Source organism: Sciurus carolinensis, chromosome 1 (genome assembly GCF_902686445.1).
Source record: "Sciurus carolinensis chromosome 1, mSciCar1.2, whole genome shotgun sequence".
Taxonomy (NCBI): Eukaryota; Metazoa; Chordata; class Mammalia; order Rodentia; family Sciuridae; genus Sciurus; species Sciurus carolinensis.
Genome location: NC_062213.1, coordinates 172,399,060 through 172,408,225, shown reverse-complemented (window position 1 = coordinate 172,408,225; position 9,166 = coordinate 172,399,060). Strand labels below are relative to the sequence as shown.

General features: G+C 46.1%; 1 long non-coding RNA gene across 1 annotated transcript; it reads right to left on the bottom strand.

Moving 5' to 3' along the window:
- Window positions 1–566: 566 nt before the first annotated feature.
- LOC124960836 (uncharacterized) lies at window positions 567–4,957 on the bottom strand. The gene is made up of 4 exons (XR_007104164.1): window positions 4,873–4,957; window positions 4,182–4,257; window positions 1,973–2,143; window positions 567–766 (listed from the first exon to the last, which is right to left on the bottom strand). It is a non-coding gene; the product is annotated as an uncharacterized LOC124960836 (long non-coding RNA).
- Window positions 4,958–9,166: the final 4,209 nt, after the last annotated feature.

Here is a 9,166-nt window from a genome sequence, read left to right as displayed (position 1 = left end):
ACCGTGGCCTCAGTCCAGGAATGTTAAACAGTCCCGTAAGTTGGCAGAGAACTTTCTAAATGCTGCTATTAAGCTATATGTATTTATATAGGTGATTTTTTGAAGGAAAGAATTTCAGCATTGGGGTGAGATCCCCACTATGATTTCACCCAGGATTAGGTTGTTAGAGACTAGATATGAATTAAAGTTGAGGGCCCCAATCCCTTCCTAATTAGCTCATGGAGTATAATTTGCCTGCGAATGCTACTGTTACAATTACCTTGAATTTGTCTGGCGCTCTCCTCCAGCTGGACTGGGTGGGCTTTACCCCATTTAGGGCAAAGGGGAGGGGAAGGAGGAGGCCTGGGTTTTACTCCCACCCTGCTCCTGACTGGCAGGCTAGGAAAGGGGTCTTTCTGTCTCTGGTTCTTTCTCCTGCATTGAAAAGGTAGTCAAGAGTAAGAGATGGATATAGCTGAGAAACCCATTTTAGCTGAGATCCATAGAGTTAGCAAACAGTCAACACTAACATGAAGATGAAAATATATTTGTGCCCAGAGTCTTCTGCATTTTCCACAACAAGAGAAATCCAAAGGCCTTGCCTCAGGGGAGCCAGAGTTCTCCTGTGGGGCCCAAAATTCAATTGTCAACAGGTCCCTTTTTGAAAAGCAGGTTATGGGGTGTTTATCAGTCTCTCTGGTGGCTAGAGCAGTTCACCCAGCAGTTCTCACTTGCTGATGGACACTGGTTGATCTCTTCTGTCCTCTGATAACTTCAACTCTATTCCCTGAACAATACGTGGCCATCAAGATTTGTTCATGATCTGCCTACCAAATTCCTATCCACTTTTTAGAACCTCATGCAAATGTCCCTTCTTTGTGAATTCTTTCTATATTGTCCCAGGAAGGAATAGTGGTTAGGGCCTCCCCTAAATTTCTGCTTTTCGTGACCCTCCTGTTCAAATCTTTAGCCAACCCCCACTTGGCACAGTGTTCATGTCTCGTTCTCACCTACTGGGAAATGAACTCAGGACACAGCAGGTATCAGAGCTAGCTGCATTCCATGTATGCCCCTGGCTTTTATGGTGTATTTGAGAACAGGCTCCTGGTCTTTTCCCTCTGACGTGAAGAGGGTCTCTGGACTTGGAGAAGAATACCCTGGACCTTGGGTGTTCCCTGGGGCAGGGAGTCTAGGCCCTGTTCTCAGCCCTAGCACAGGTGGTTAAGGGGGTCCTATGTCCTTACCCCACCCAGGGCCTCTGGTCTCAGAGGATATGGTGGGAGCAAAGACTGTACCTTCTTCTTCCTCCTCCTGAGATCCCTAACACAGAACCGGGGGGCTGGGGACAGGAAGTGAGGCTGTATTGCACTGAGCTAGGTTAGTCTTGACAGAACCCACAAAGGAGACTGAGCAAGGCCATTCAAACCCAGTCTCTCAGGGGAGGAGTTTGCCTGCAGTCCCCTGAACTGGGGGTTGGGAACCAAAGTAAGGGAGGTGCTGCTGACTGGGAATATAAACAGGTTCAAGAAGGGCTTAAAGAAATTCCTAGATGACAGATCCCTAGCAAGTAACAGGTCATTAATAACCATGAAAGATGGTGATGATGATAATAATAATAATAATTAGTAATAATACCTCCAAGAGAGCTATTATGCTTTTAAAAGCCTTTTTCCTGGCAGGATCTCATTAGATACTCTCCACTCACTTGGGGACAGGTGTGGTGCTCTGAAAGGTGAAGGGACTTGCCTGAGGCAGTGCAGCCTGTTCTGGGCAGTGCAATTACAAGATGCAGGTTGTTCCCCACTCTATCCCCAAGTTGTCTTAGAGAGAGTGGGGTACGACTATCCAAAGTCGTCGGTGGATGTGAACCTAGAACCCCATTTCTGTCCTCCTCTCCCCAGTCCTGCTCTGTAGGTTGCTTTTCTAAACTCTTTACTCAGTGGACAGCAAACTGGTCTCAGAGCCCTATTCTGTGAGTGGTTTTTCAGCTGACCTTGAATGAGAGTCTCCACCCTCTTCAGTTTCTCCTTTCGGTAATAGTCGGCTATTCTGGGAAATCAACCTCTTGGATCCACCGTTTCCTCTTGGTAAAGTGAGGGAGCAGAAGTACTTGTCATGAGAAGTAGATGACGAGATGAACGTAGCCAAATTAGCACAGAGTGAGCTGTCAACAAACACAAGTTTGGGGTGACAGTTGGGAAAAGCAATCCAGGCTGGGTGAGGAGTTTGATGTCTTTTGGGAGACCCCTCTGCCCTTCTACTGCTCAGGAGTTTCAAAGTTGTGTTCTTTGGACCCTGCAGTTTTGTGGACTCTGCACTGGTTCATTAGAAACTGATGGTGATCCGTACCATCTTGCCAGATCCTAGAAAGGGCTGTTTTCTGGGTGGAGTGGGACCTTAGAAGTGTAAATTCACCAGACGTGTCACAACTTAAAGATGTGAGGACAATTGTTCTGAAGCGAGTTTATCTCATTCTATCCACACACAGTACATCACTCTCCAGAGGAACACTTGTTCTCCAGTGAAAATCAAGTCCCCCTTGGGGAGTGAAAGGGGCCAGTGCTGCCACCTAGAGACAGAGAACTGATCAGATTCATTTCATGAAGCGCCCTCTTAAAGAGTGACAGAAAAAAGAGGAGAGATTCAGTTGCCAATTTCAAATGCCTCCCTCCCTCACCTTACTGCCTCGCTATTTTAAGACCTGTCATTGTTTACTATTGTTGTCTTCAGAAAACCAACCTTAATAGAAATGGCAGGTTGCAAACCAGGATGTGTGTGGTGACATCTCCATCTGGGCTTCACCCCTGGAACACTGACACTCAGTGCCTGTCACAGGGAACGGGATGATTTGGTCTCCATTCATTGATTGTCTCATTATGTATTGCATTATTGCTTTGGTGTTGGATCAAGATTTGTGAATGTTTCCTATCTTCACTAAGTTTTCAAAGCTTCGGTTTACTAGATCCCACTGGGATGGAATGATCCAAAGGGTAGTACCAGGAATGGACCAGTTTTGATTTTTGTGGCTGAATGAGCTCAGAGGAGCTTGTTCCTGATTTGTCTTTGGCTACTTTCCAGAAAGCAAAGAGGGCATGTTCTGGGGTAAGCAATACTACCTGACCAGTGTGGGGAGCAAGGAGGAGAGATCTGAGTCCCTACACTCTAGGTCTCAGGCTGGAGTTGTAATTTGTTGGCAACTCTTCATCACCCCAAAAGTTGTGAACAGTAAGCAAAACTTGCACAGGACATCATGGGAGCTCAGTGTGAATTTGTGTTTAGAAAGGTAAACACACATAGACTATTCTCAGGGCAATATGTGCTGGAGCACTCTGGCAAGCCCTGAGGAGTTTTCTCCAACTATCTTAGGGAAGTAGGAGCTCAGGTGGGAAATTGCCTGGCCCAGGGTCACCCAGTGGGTTGAGACTGAGCCAGGACTGGAACCCAGGTCACTTGACTCCTCACTTCAGGCTCTATAGGAAGATTTCTTTCATAGCCAGTGACCTCTCAGAGCAGGACCTGGCTCCCTACCCAAAGCTCCCTGTCCCCAAGGGCTATAGAGATAAAGCTTAATCTTTAATGAACTGGTTTTCAGTTTAACTGTTCCTTTGGCAATGATTAATGCCTGGTCACCTAGTCTGGCATTGGCGATCCTGACTAGGGCTGACCCATGAAATTGTTGGTGGCCTCCAGGTCCAGGTGTGGCTTGTATGCAGATGGGCAAGGCTTAAAGGGTGCTGGAATGGCCTGCTATCTCAAGGCATCTCTTCTGTCCTCTGTTGGGAATTCTGCCATTGGAATTGCCACTCTTTCGAAGAAGGACATCACACATGCTCCTGGTCAAGGGAGCTAACAATATAAATTTGTATTTAGAGTAATTCTTGGGCTCTTGATTTGATAACTCCGGTGTCTAGAAGCTCAGAGACATGACCAGAATTATGATTTTTAGTTGCAGGTTAGCAAGCTGATAACAAACCCCATGGCGTGTGTCCTATGTGCCAGGATTGGGGATGGCAGGAATATGTGTGGCAAGGACACAGATTTGGAGATGGGGAGACTTTGGTGCAGTCTAGGTCTTATGGTTATTAGCTTTGAGGACTTGGGAATGCTTCTCTGAGCCATAGTTTCTTAATCTATCAAATGGAGAAAACATGATCTCTCTTTAGACTTTTCTGAGGATGAAATGAGAAGTGTAAGTAAAGTACCTGATCTCTTACAGAGGCATGAGAGAGAGGGCTTCTTCCCCCGTTTTTCTTCCTTCTCAAACTGGCCATAGCTGCCCTGTGTGGAGAGGTAGAGAAGATCTCTGGTTTACAGGGGGTAGAGCATTTTCCTTTCCTGTTCTGGGCTCTTAGAATAATGGGTTCTTTCCCAATGAGACCGGTAGCTGGCCAGGCCTCAGAGCTGCCCATTTTCTGCTCCTGGAGTCAGTTGGAACCTTGAACAGAGATGAATCCGCCTCTATCTTCCTGCCTCTTCTCATGATTGCAAACTTTGTGAGCTGAGCAAGTGTCTCCGTTGGAGTCCGTCACAGTCTCCTGCTTCTGTTTTGTGTCAGCACCAGCTGGCACCGGCAATGGGTCTGGCAGCAACTCCCTCCCACTCCTGGCTAATGGAAGCTCTTGTGCGTCGGCACCCCGGCTTGGTGCGGAGATGCCCTGGTTCAGTTCTCTTTCTAGGCTGATGCAATGTTCGTACTCTTTGTCTTGAGGGCCACAACCAGGAGGAGCCACACAAATGGGAAAGAGCTATCCCCTCCCTGACTGCTCCTGCCACGTGGGACTGCCCGTGGTTGCCTGAACTTGTTGTCCCCTGTCATGTCTCAGGCACTTGTTGTCCCCTCAGTCCTTGACTCCCCAGCAACAGCATTCATTGCTCTGCATGTTATCTATTTACCTGTCATCTCTCTTATAGACTGGAGGCTTCTATGAACGTTTCCCAAGTTCTGGTCTCTGTCCCAGGTCCCAGGACCATTTTCTTGGGATTAAGCTGAGCTGAAGTCCTGGGAAGGCAGGAGAGTGGTTTCCATGACCTCCCCAGTGAGGACGGATCGGGTTGGAGGTCAGGCAGGCTGAAGCAGGCGACCATGAAGCCACCAGCGGAAGCTATGGCTCCTTCTCTGTTTTGGTTTTGCTTTCGTGGGCTTTTCATTTCAGAAGTTAATCTAGTTAATGCCAGCAATGTCATTTTGGCAAGCCAGCAATTTCCTTTTGCCCTTTATTTAACGAGCCCCACCCCCACCCCAATCTCTATAATAAAAGGCATGCAGGTGGGTAATTACAGAGGTGTGAAATAGGGGTGCTGGGCCAAGGCCAGCTGAGCATTCTGGAGCATCCGTTGGGGAGGGTTTTGGGGATCTACCTAGTCCCACTATTCAGTTGCAGGTAGGGAACGTTAAAGAGGGTGAGGAACTTACATAAGACAACACAGCAAGTAGAAGGCAGAGCCAAAACAGAAGTCCAGGTCTTTAACCCCTTGCTGAGGTCCTTTCCACTACTCGGTGCCAACCCTGTTTCCTTTGTGCATCCTGCTGAAAATTCCACAGGAGTGCCTGTCATCCATCCGTCCAGCCATGCAGTCCATAGATACTTACTGAGGGTCTACTGCATGCTAGGCACTATGAATATAGCTGTGACCAGGGCTGTTTCAGCCTTATCCTCAAGGATTAGATCACAGTATGACACACAGCCTGGTGGAGGCACAGCATATGATAATAAGCCATTTCAATACCGAGTGGCGAGTGCTAAGTTCCTCGTAAGGGTCAGCCTCTGTAGGGACATAGAAAACTTCTGGCATCGTAATGAGTCTTGAAGGATAGATAAGAATTTACAAAAGGTGCTGTGTGAAGGCAGAGAAAGTTTTTTAAGGAATCTGGAAAGATATTTACCTAAATGTTAACAGTGTTTATCTCTGAGGAATGGAGTTTACAGGAAAGGGAGTTTATAGGAGGGAGGGTGGAGGTATTGTCTAGCATTTTAATAAAAAGGTATTTCTATTTTGAAAAAAAAATGCAGGGTAATTAAGGAACAAAAAATGTCTCAATGTGACAAATACAGAGTATTAGAGGGAGAGAATAGAAGGTCATGGAGATTGGCAGAGGTCCATCTAAAGTTCTGAAATACCAGGTCAAGAGTTTGGACTTGACGTTCCCCAGCACCCAAAAAAAAAAAAAAAAAAAAAAAAAAAAAAAACAAAAAAACAAAAAGAGTTTGGACTTGAACCAGTGCAGTGGTTAGTGGAGGTGAGGATAGAGGCCAAATCCACAAACCCTACCAATGCCTGTCACATAGCAGATGTTCAGTTAATCCATATCTGATTTTGAATGCAAAGGTCAGCTCTGCTCTCCTGTTGGAGGGATAACCTTTCCTTTGCTGGGCACAATGGCATATGCTTATAATCCCTCTGATTTGAGAGGCTGAAGCAGGAGGATCAGATCACAAGTTTGAGGCCAACCTGGGCAATTTAACAAGACCTTGCCTCAGAATTTAAAAAAAATAAAGAGGGCTAAGGATGTGATTCAGTGGTAAAGTGATTCTAGGCTCAATTCCCAGTTCACAGAAAAAAGAAAAGGGCAGGTCACATAACGTGGAGTCATTTGAGGTTTGAGGTAGAAGGTTTGAAGGTGTGAGGTTTTGCCACCATGTGTTGATGGCAGCAGGAAGCCTGCTATGGGGAAATCATTCCTGCAGAAGTAGACAAAGCAATAGGAGAAATTCTATGGTATAAAGGGAGATAAGAACACTGTGATTGCTTCTCAGACTTGAGGAAGGTGGAATGGGTACAGATCTAGGGACCTTGGCATGGCCGAGAGCCACCGGATATACACTTTCTTATAGTAGGGAAATTCCTAAGACATGGTCTTTTCCAGACCAGATGAAAATTTTTGGTGTCTTGTAGCTAAAACCTGATCAAAGCAAGTCATTGCCACTTTTTACCATCCACATGGGGTCCACTTCACCATCTCCCCATTTCAATTACATCCTCAACACTATGTAGGAGGAAGCTTCCTGAAGTGCAATTCCGACTGTCTTATTTCAGGTAAAGTTCAGTTTCTTCACCTGGCTTGTGGGGGCCTTTGTGTTCTGTTCCTGGCTCATTTCTCCAACCTCATGTCCCACAACCTCTTGCTCATATCTTACTCTGCAGCCAATTCAATGGCTTTCAGTTAACCCAGTGGCTTTATGCCTTATTCTCTGCCTAAATCAGCATTTTCCTTCTTGGAATAGCTCATACTACTCTCTACCTCCCATTTGTCAGATGTACTCCCATTCTTCTTTAAAGTTTCCATCTTGGGGACATCTTCCCTCTGAAGCCTTTTCTGGTTACATCCCTATGACCACTGGTATCTTTCTCTTCTGAATGGACTTACTCATTCCTTCCTTGATACCCTGTGCCTAAAGTGCTCTGCACTATTAAATATACCTGGTATTAGACACACCGAAATGTTCACCGTCTACAGTGCAGTGACATCTCACTGAACAGAGCATGTGCATATCTGTCTCTCCCCTGACACACGGTCCACTTCCCTCCTCCCTGACTATAAGCTCATGATGTCAGGGACCATGTTTTGCTATCCCCAGAAGCTGGCACAGCAGTTGGAACATACTAGTATGTATTCAGTAAACATTTGTTAAACCAATGTGTGAATAGCAGGACACTCTATGATTATTTCTCTTGTAAAATAAAAATCAGATCACACCCCTACCTTCTCTCATGGGGGTCGGCACAGCTGTCTGCACTGGTAGGATGTGGGAGGCTGAGTTCTTCCCCTGCCTTCTGCCCTTGGACAATTCTCTGCCCTGCCCCAGATGTTAGTTTCCCATCTTGTTCATTGGGGATGATAATCCTCATGCTACTTCTTCATAGAAATGTTGTGAAGCTCAAAGAAGACCCCAAACCATGCACTGCAAACTCCAGGTAGCATGAGCATGTTGGTGGACAGTAGCTTGGTCTGCCCAGGCCAGGCCATGACTAGGATTTGGGGGCTCCGCTCCTACCATCAGTGGGGTCCTGCTTAGAGACTCTCCCCTCTTCTGGCTCACTCATGTTGTGGGATTCAGAGAATGTTAATTATTAGGTTGCAGCCCACCTGGAGAGCCTTAGATGAAAGCAAACTCAGAGTGTAAAGTCTAATCGATGCCCAGTGCCTGGCGTCAGGGCCTTGGCTCACTCTGCCTGGAGATGGATCATTAATCCAGACACTCCGACCTGGAACACTGGGCCCAGGAAGTCCTGGAACATTCCTGACCACCCACGGCTGCTGAGTTGCAGAATTTTACAATCTCAACATTAGATGAGACTCAGAGAGTAGCTGGTCCAGACTCCAACCCAGGGCAGAAATCCAGGCTCCATTGTGCACCGGATGCTGGCACAGAGTTTGGTCTGTGGAGAGGTGTTCTTGAGAAACGGCACCAGGCTTGGAGTGGACAGATCCATGTGAGTTTGGACCTCACCTTCCCCTTCTATAAAAGAGGGATAAGGTTACCTAGCTCACAGGACTGATGTTTAGGAATAAATTAATTTGCTTGAAGGATTTTTATTTTGAAATTAATAAGAGGGACAGTCATATGTATGGGATTATTATCATTCCTAACATGGCAAGCTTCTATCCCTGGGATATATTAATTTCTTTATGCCCAGAGTCATTTTGGATAAGATGTTGCTTCTCTGGTTGCAAACTTTTATGATCCCTCGGCCTTAAATATAAAGTAAGGACTCCCTGCCTCAGGCTGAAGCATCCCCTCCTTCCTCAGCTGCATCTCCTGTTTCTCCCCACCCATCAACTGCCTTTAAGACACATAAGTTGACTTTGATAGCCCGTTAGCTTGGCACACTGGTGCTGCTTTCCCTTTTCTTTGTGTGAACTTCCACCCGTCTTTCAAGTCCATCTTCTGAGAAGCCTTCCTGATTCCCTATTACAACCCATGGTGAAATCAGGTATTGCTTCTTCTGACTTCTCATGGTATGTCATTGTTTTTACTATCGCAGCCCATATGATTTGGGCTTAAGCTGTTTTTCTTCTTGGATGAAAAAAGAATATTAAAATGCAACTCCCCTGGTTTTGGGGGTGGCAGACTGGTATTCTTGTCATAGCTAAGCACAACAATACTATTAGTCATTGGTTCCTTGGCATGATTTTTTTTAACAACTGAGTACTTAGGTTCTCTAAAATGAACTTAGGTTCATTTAG